Below are 8,893 nucleotides of genomic sequence, written 5' to 3' on the forward strand. Positions count from 1 at the left end.
AGGAAAAAAAAAGGCAGATATTATTAAGTTTTGCAGCCCTTTAAACGTAATTCAGTTTCGTGATCTCGACTCAGTCGAGTTCTTATGATTTTAATCCATAGAGAAATTTGTTTGATCTGTCAGGGGGTAATCACACAGGTTGGCAACCTTTGCTCTAAGAGAACGGCACTCGTTACGCAGTGACTTTATGTAGTCTCTGGCAGTCTGAAATTGCTGTAGTGTATACTCTGAGCACAGCGATGTTTCTTTGTGATGGTAGAGGGAAAGCATGCGAAGAAATATCTGTGATCTGGCTTTGTAAGGAGAAACCAGTAGTCTATATTGGCCACTAGTAAATAATTTACTCAACACTGCTACCGAAGAATAAGGGAGAATATGATCAGGTTACCTGTCACTGTACCACGGTGTCTACAGCAACAATCCTGGTATGTCTAATTCGCTTGTGATACGCAGTTTCCCTGTATAATACGCAGTTTCCCTGTAATTTCTGTTGTTCGGTAATTAAGTACGGCCCAGACTACTTGCCTCTTTTATTAACTATTTTTAACAATCGTTATCATAAGTAATTTGATTGCGAATCGGTGTTTGGCACTAAAGTATAAAATTACCTTACGGTCGTACTATTCCGCCGTTGCAGTTAATTGATAGATTTATTAACTGCACCGTTCCATCTGTATACATACTTACGTTAATTAGTTCATCATTAATGCCATAGTTTGTACTTCCAAGCATATCAGTGATTGGTGTATTTACTACGACACTACATTACTATTTGACTCAGTGCTAAGCATATTACATCATTAACAATAATTACGTCACCGTTCCGACTATCGTAAATGTTGTGTTTCTCTCTGATTTCAAATTATCATTGGTACACGTAAATGTGAAATATTATCGCGTTTACTTGAAATTTTGTGATAACTCGGTACTGGGTAGTCCAATGCATTCATGGTCATAATTTTAAAAAAATCAGGGTAATTAAACATTAAATTACGCCACCCGCAAATTTTTTCTGCGGCGCTCTGTCTAATCACTACGGTTCAGGGCTCCTCGTATTTTGATGTTAATTAAGTGGAGCTCACGATTTTTTTGGTCTCTTCTGCGTACAATTTATTTCAATATTACTTTTTCGTAAAATACGTTGTTTCGTGATTTTTAGCCCATTATATTAAACAGTGTCTCTGTTACTTTCGTTCGGTTAAATAATGACCCTGTTGACTTCGTTCTGGTATAGCTAGGTGAACATTTGTTATGTTTCGTAAATTCAGATAGATTTTTATACCGATTCCTCTCCAATGTACTTGCTTAAATAATGTTCCTCCAGCATTTCCGAAAGTTCGCGAACCTTATTTTCATAACTAAGAGATCCTTTCTTTGCGAATAATAGCACGTGGCACCAGACAACGTTTCATGTAGTTCATGATGTGAAATACATCTTAAAGTGGTTAAGCCCCGATCCAATACCATTCCCACCAGTGTAATTTTCCAGTGGGTATCGTTATTTTGTTTTTCCACTCAATACACGTAGTTCTAGATATTCCTGTGAATGTCCAGTGGGTTTTAGATAGGACCCTTCAGACATTTTATTTCTCAGTTTTGTTTCTTCAGTGGTGTTTTAGTGTCATTCCCAATCATCCGTGACTACAACTGACGCGATTTAACTAGTGTTCCTTTGTAAGCTACTGTCGTGGGTACATATGTGCAGCTTGTTGTCGAAACGTTCTTGCCGTGTACCCTGTTTCTCTTGGACGTTCCCATCAGTCTCGTAGCACAATAAGATCAGTCATCTATAGAAATAATGTGTTAGACGATTGGAAATGCAGTGATCACTTTCTTATCCGTGTCCATCTGTCACACAAACGGGTAATAGGTCCGCTTTATTGTAAAAATGCTGATTTGTACTTTTGTTCAATTAATATAGGGCTTAAAAATCCGGATTGTGTGTATGCGTTACCCGTGCCAATACACACGCTGTGAGAAGCTCTGTGGGCAAAAATAATGAGTTGATTTCAACCCTTCTTGGTTATTAGAAGCTTAATAACAATGTTTCCCTTTCTTTACAAATACTGATTGAAGAACTCAATGTGGATAGGTCTGTGGGAGGGCATATAGCTAAAATTATTATTCTCAGTTACGTAAATGAATAGAGGACAAACGGACATGTGCATACATGGTTCGCCCTTTCATATTTTCCTATCCCTCGCCCATAACTTTGCTGATTATTTCCGTAAGGTTGCCGCACTAACAAGACATTCCGTAAGGCATTTCATGCAAAATATTAAGCAGAATTTGCCAGCATCAATACCCTTCACGACATCAACCAAATAAAGCGACTAAATACGTGGAGCTAATTCTGTGAGATTATTAATGTGTGTCTGCTCCAGAAGTCCTGTGCCAGTAAGTCCCAAACTGTTCAGAGTACTGACCTCTAGCCACTTAACTGCAAGAAAAAAGTTTCCAGATTCCTTCTCCAGTGTTATAATTCAGAACTATTAACTACTAACACTCATTCCGGCACAGCGTACCCCTTCTAAGCTGTAAGCTTAATAGGTTTCGAGAGTCGATTAGGCACGAAAGCGAGCGTAATGTAGGTTCCAGCCAATATTACATTATTACACCTCCTAAACACTGAAGTTTCGGTAATCAATACTAGCAGAGGTCCAAAAGTTAGAGCCAATCGCGGGGGCTCTAGGTTAATTATACTGTCAACTAGCACGCACGTGAGACGGCCACAGCAAAACAGCCCTGGCAACTCTACACTCACGTCTTGTTGGGCACACAGAGTCATTTTCGTCAACAGTATAAGGGGAAGGCGAATGCAGAAGGTAATCTGAACCAAAAGGATTTGAAAATAGCTGAAACTCGGTAAGAGACAGCTGTGGATTATACATATTAGAGCTCCGCCTTTCGTCACATACTAAAGCCTTCGCTTATGTCACTAGACGTTACGTCTCAAAAGCCAAATTTTTCCGGTGAATACATCTGTATTGTATTCGATTGTCGGATACAGGTAGATGCCAACGACATTCAACGACTTAACCGCCGAAGGCGTAAATTTTTCTACCATTTAACAAGCAAGAAATACTATATTTAATGGACTACAGTGGTCGACCTTCTCACTAGTTCGTAGAGGACACGACGTTGCAAGGTACATGAGACCTTCATCAGTAGTACTATCGTAAAACATTTGTTTGAAGAACTTATTTGTTAGTCTCATACTTCCACGAAAACTCATGAATATTCTTCGCAATCCAGTGTTTAATGAACATCGAAACCTTCGCGTCGTCCGGTTTACGAATTGAACTGTCTCTTCGAACTTACCCCTATACCTAATGTGCTGCATTTTGTTTTTATATCTGCAGTAATTTTTCATGAGTGAAATAAAGCAGCACGGTTTGTGGTGTCAACACACTTGTTCTGAGTTATTACTTAACGACAAAACGAGTAAATTTTGTTTTTGTGGTAGACTCGTACTTCTGGATATTATATTCTTGTGAGCGAAAAGATACAGTTCTATGATCTACGTAAGCTATAATGTATATCACTGTAAAATTCTGTCATTGTTTTCGGCAATGTAGTTCAGTTCATTTGTAAAATTAGTGCTATTTGTTACCTCAATACAAATTGTTTATCAGACAGTATATTTCCGATTAATTTGGTGACACCTACTACAAACATTATAGGTTTCTGAACAAGTTTTATTACTGAATGATAGGCTGTGACATATCTTTAATTAATAATAGTACCTAAAACTTTTTGCATGTACTAGGGCCTGATAAAAAGCAATGTCACAGGTTCCATTATGTGAAAACTGTTAACGCTCACCAAGTAAAACAAATGTTAACATTCTGCATCATTATTCTTCGTGTTTACGTATGTATTTCTCAATATAGTCGACCTAGTGACGAACACATTTCTCTCAACGAGAGACCACTTTGTTGATAATCTCACTGTAAAACGTTTGACTTTGTTGACAGAGCCGCAACCTCACCTCTGCTTCAGCACTAACTAAGTGAAGTCCTTGTAGGCGTTCTTTAAGGTTTGGTAACAAATTAAAATAGGATGGGGCCAACTCGGAACTGTATGGCAGTGATGTCAAAGTGTCGGATTGTTGCAGATGCAGTTCTCTTGTGTGGTCTCCCGTTGTGACGTTGAAGAAAAAGGGTGCCCATGTGTGGACGAACTTTTTCAATTCGACTCTTGATTACAGCACACTGGTACACGGGCGCCAACATAGTTACCTTCACACAGCCATGTTACACGCTACAATTCGAAGCCCTGTAGCGACAGAGCGTGGATACCATGTAAGCACGAAGAATAAAGATGTACAGTGTTAATAACGTTTGTTTAGTTTAAAAACTTTACGAGTTTTCATATACAGAATGTAGGAACATTCTTTTCTGCACGCTTTCATACTCGTATAATAAAGATTTTGCGGTTGTAGGTGTCATTCACTCTAGTTTTGTCTAACACGATTCTAAGCGATCTACTGGGTGATCGAAAGGTCAGTATAAATTTGAAAACTTAATAAACCACGGAATAATATATATAGAGAGGTAAAATTTGACACACATGCTTGGAATGACATGGGGTTTTATTAGAACAAAATAAAAAAAACATTGTTCACAAAATGTCGGACAGATGGCACTGGACAGCAAAACGTCAGTGACTGCGCATGACAATCGTGTATAAAAGGAGCTGTAATGAGAGAGAGAATTCCAAACCTACGCCCTTCCTATCAACTACATCCGTCTGGTGGCCTCCTTCCTCTCCCACCGCCCCTCCTATGTTACCATCCATAATGCAAATTCCCACACCTTCTACCCCTCTGCAGGTGTGCCCCAGGGCTCTGTCCTCTCCCCTCTCCTCTACCTCCTGTACACGGCGGATATGCCCCAACCCCCCCCCCCCCACCAGTACACCTCTTGCAATATGCTGATGACACCGCATTCCTCGCCCTCGCTCCTACCATCCAACGGTCCCAACGCCTTCTCCAGAATCACCTTAACCTTTTTGCTGCATGTTGTAACCAGTGGCTCCTGAAACTCAATCCTTCCAAGACCCAGGCCATCATCGTAGGTCGTACCACTCGCTCCTTGCGGCTCCTGGACTTCTCCCTTACTGTCTGCGCACGTCCTGTCCGCCTCACCCCCACCCTCACCTACCTTGGCCTCACCATTGACCGTCACCTCAACTGGATCCCTCATCTCCGCTCCATCCAATCCAAAGCCCACAACCGCCTCCGACTTCTCAAACTCCTCTCTGGCTGGACGTGGGGGTTGCACCCCTCTACCATCCTCCACATTTACAAATCCTTAATCCGTCCCATCCTCTGTTATGCCAGTCCTGCCTGGATATCTGCCCCCCCAAATTCTATAAGTCCCTCCAGATCCTTGAGCGTCATGCACTCCGCCTCGCCTTCCGTATACGCCTCCCGTCCCCCACGCAGATCCTCTATGATCTCATTCCTTTCCCACATCTGCTCTTATTCCTCGAACATATCCGCATCCCCTACACCTCCCGCTGTCTTGAACCCCCTCACCCCCTGGTTGCTCCTCTCCTCTCCCATCCCCGCCCCCTGCCATGTCTTCACCGTTGTGTCCCCCTACCCTCCATCTCTACATCCTACATCTCCTTTCCCACGGTGGCTTCCATGAACTCCCCCTCACGGACGATGCCCTCTCTCCCTCCATTTATCCCTCCTATCAACTCTGATCCTCACTCCCCCTCCTTTCCTCTGTTCTTTCCCTGGGCTCCCTCATCCCCCCTTCCGTCCTGTTTTCTCCCCACTAAACCTCTCTCTACCTCCCTTCTCCCCCCCCCAAAGTCCTTTTGTATTCCCCTCCTCTGCCTACCCCACTCCCTGTCGCGTCTGCCCCCGAGCCCTCTTATGCGTCCTCATCCTTCATCAGCTCCTTTCCTGGTTCCCCCCTTTGCTTTAACTCTCCTTTCCCCCCTTTTTTGTTTTCCCATCATCTGTCCAGTTTCCCCCCACCTGCTCTCGGCTGTGGTATGTCACATTTGCCAACTTTTTAGTGCAGTGTTCCAGTGACTATTCAGTGTTGTTCGTCTTTCTCGTGTTGCGAACAGAAACCATGCTGTCGCTAGGTGTGAATTTTATGTCTTTTGCGAACAGAATCCAGACTGTCGCCGTGTTTTTTAATTGTCTGTCTATTGTTTTACCCGTCTGCTTCGTATGTATTTTATTAGCATCATCATCCCTCTGTTCTTTGTTTTAAGTTCCACGATTTCTTTTCGCCATGTTACTCTTTAAGTCTCCGATTTTATCGCCTGTTTTTATTATTTATTCTCTTCATCTTTCTCACAATGTCTGTAGGCTGAAGAGCGGCATACTAAGCTGCTGCCAGCCCGCCCCCTTCGGGGGGAATTGAAATTCAATAAAGAAAAAAAAAAAAGAGAGAATCAGATGCGCCAGCAGTCGCAGCATGTTGACGTTAGCAGAAAAGGCGCTTTTAGTGAAGCTGTATTATCAGAATGGGGAATGTGCTAGTTCAGCGTTACGATCCTATCTTCATAGGAAGGGGATTCGAACGGGTTAAGGTCCGTTGACATATGCAGCTGTGGAGAGAATGATTTCGAAGTTCGAAGCCACGGGTTGTTAAGACGATAGACCCCGTAGTGACCGACCGAGCACAAGATGTAATGCTGCTGAGACAGTTCAGGAAGAAATGCAGAAGGTAGCGGGTTCGTCTATGCACGGGGAAGTCAGCGCTCGTGCAGTCCCACGTCGCACCGGCGTTCCATACACTACTGTTTGGTTGGCACTGAGGCGTACCCTCCGATGCTATCCGTACAAAATCCATCGGCAGCATGAACTCGCTACAGACGCAGGTTCGAATCCTGCCTGGGGCATGGATGTTTGTGCTGTCCTTAGGTTGGTTATGTTTAACTAGTGCTAAGTTCTAGGGGACTAACGACCTCAGCAGTTGAGTCCCATAGTGCTCAGAGCCATTTGAACCATCATGAACTGTTACCTGGCGATTTAGTGAAGCGGAGGGCATTTGCGGTGTGGGCGTTTCAAAAGATGGCAGAAGATGACGATTGGTTGAGTAACATGTTGTGGACCGACGAAGCTCATTTCACGCTCCGAGGGTCTGCCAACGCCCACAACTGCAGAATATGGACTACCGAAAATCCTAGAGCTGTCGTGGAAACTCCATTGCAGAATTTGGACTACCGAAAATCCTAGAACTGTCGTGGAGACTCCATTTCACGACGATAAAGTCACGGTATGGGTTGGATATACCACATCTACGGTTGTTGGGCCTTTTTTCTTCGAGGAAATGCTTGATTCTGGTCTTGTAACTGCTACCGGGACGGGTGAGAGGTACGCCGATATGTTATAGAATCGCATCATCCCCAGCCTGGCTGATAAACACCTGCTGGAACGTACGATGTTTATGCAGGATGGCGCTCCACCCAATATTGCTAGACGCGTGAATCTTGCGCGCATCGTTTGGTGATGGTCGTGTGCTCAGCCGCCACTTTCGTCATGCTTTGCCTCCCAGGTCTTCAGACCTCAGACCGAGCGATTATTGCCTTTGGGGTTACCTGAAGTCACAATTTTATCGTGATCGACCGACATCTCTACGGATGCTAAAAGACAACTCACCATAACTCCGGACAAGCTTTACAGTGCTGTTCACAACATTATTCCTTGACTACAGCTATTGTGGAGGAAGATGGTGGACATATTGAGCATTTCCTGTAAAGAACATCATCTTTGCTTTTTCTAACTTTGTTATGCTAATTATTGCTATTCTGATCAGATGAAGCGCCTTCTGTCGGACATTTTTTGACTTTTGTATTTTTTCGGTTCTAATAAAACCCCATGTCATTCCAAGCATGTGTGTCAATTTGTACCTCTCTATCTACATTATTCCGTGATTTATTCAGTTTTCAAATTTGTACTGACTTTTTAATCACCCGGCATATACTTCGTGCTCCTTGTTTTGCTGTTACGTAAAGTATAGCGACGGAAACCTTCCATTCAGTTGCTCAATGACCTTACTGTCACCAAAACAGAAGATGATAAAAGTGAGACCGATATACTGTATTACGTCACCTGAAATGATTTCAACGCGGAAGATCGTAATACGGTTCTTACTTTCAGTCACTGCACTATGCCGAAATGGCATGTGGCTAGTGACCGTAGAATAAAACATCAACGAAAGCAGTCCAACGGTGAAATGGCAACTGGAGCAGGTTGGTGACGTTCTACAGAGAGTAGTCGAGAGAACTTGCTCGCTTATAACAGAAGTTTATCATTGGTCACCGAAGTAAGGAATGGTAGCTAGCAATTGAAAAATGGGACAAGGTAGTCACGTTTTCCAGGAATGTCGTCAGATGGATGGATATTAGTACAAGTCTTTTTTGCTGACAATTGTAGAGTCCTGAAGCACATTTCATGTTCATGCATTACGACGTTTTTGGAGAAAGAAAATCTTCTCTACAAAGTAAGAGTGCTTTCTTGAAACAGAGATCTTAAAAAAATTTACTTCACTCTATTGGTTCATCACATCCAAGGCACCGTAGACAAAGACGCTGAGGTTGATGCCGCGTTCTTTGGATTCAGAAAGGCTCAGTTGCCACTATCATTTAACGAAGAAAATACGAGCTTAGCCGTTATTGGACCAGATTTGCGATTGCATACAGTGCTTCCCAGCAGACAGAGCTCAACACGTCATTTTCAACAGAGCAAAAGCGACAAATGTGAAAGTAATTTTGTGAATACCATAGGAGAGAGTTATAAGGCAGCTTCTACCCGTATTTACAATTTACGTTAATGATCTAGAGCAGCAGTAGTGAATCTGGTCCCTAACGTCCACTAGTGTGTGTTTCAGCTTTCGTGGTGACGGTAGGTTGTAGAGGG

Source organism: Schistocerca cancellata, chromosome 8 (assembly GCF_023864275.1).
Source record: "Schistocerca cancellata isolate TAMUIC-IGC-003103 chromosome 8, iqSchCanc2.1, whole genome shotgun sequence".
NCBI classification, from domain to species: domain Eukaryota; kingdom Metazoa; phylum Arthropoda; class Insecta; order Orthoptera; family Acrididae; genus Schistocerca; species Schistocerca cancellata.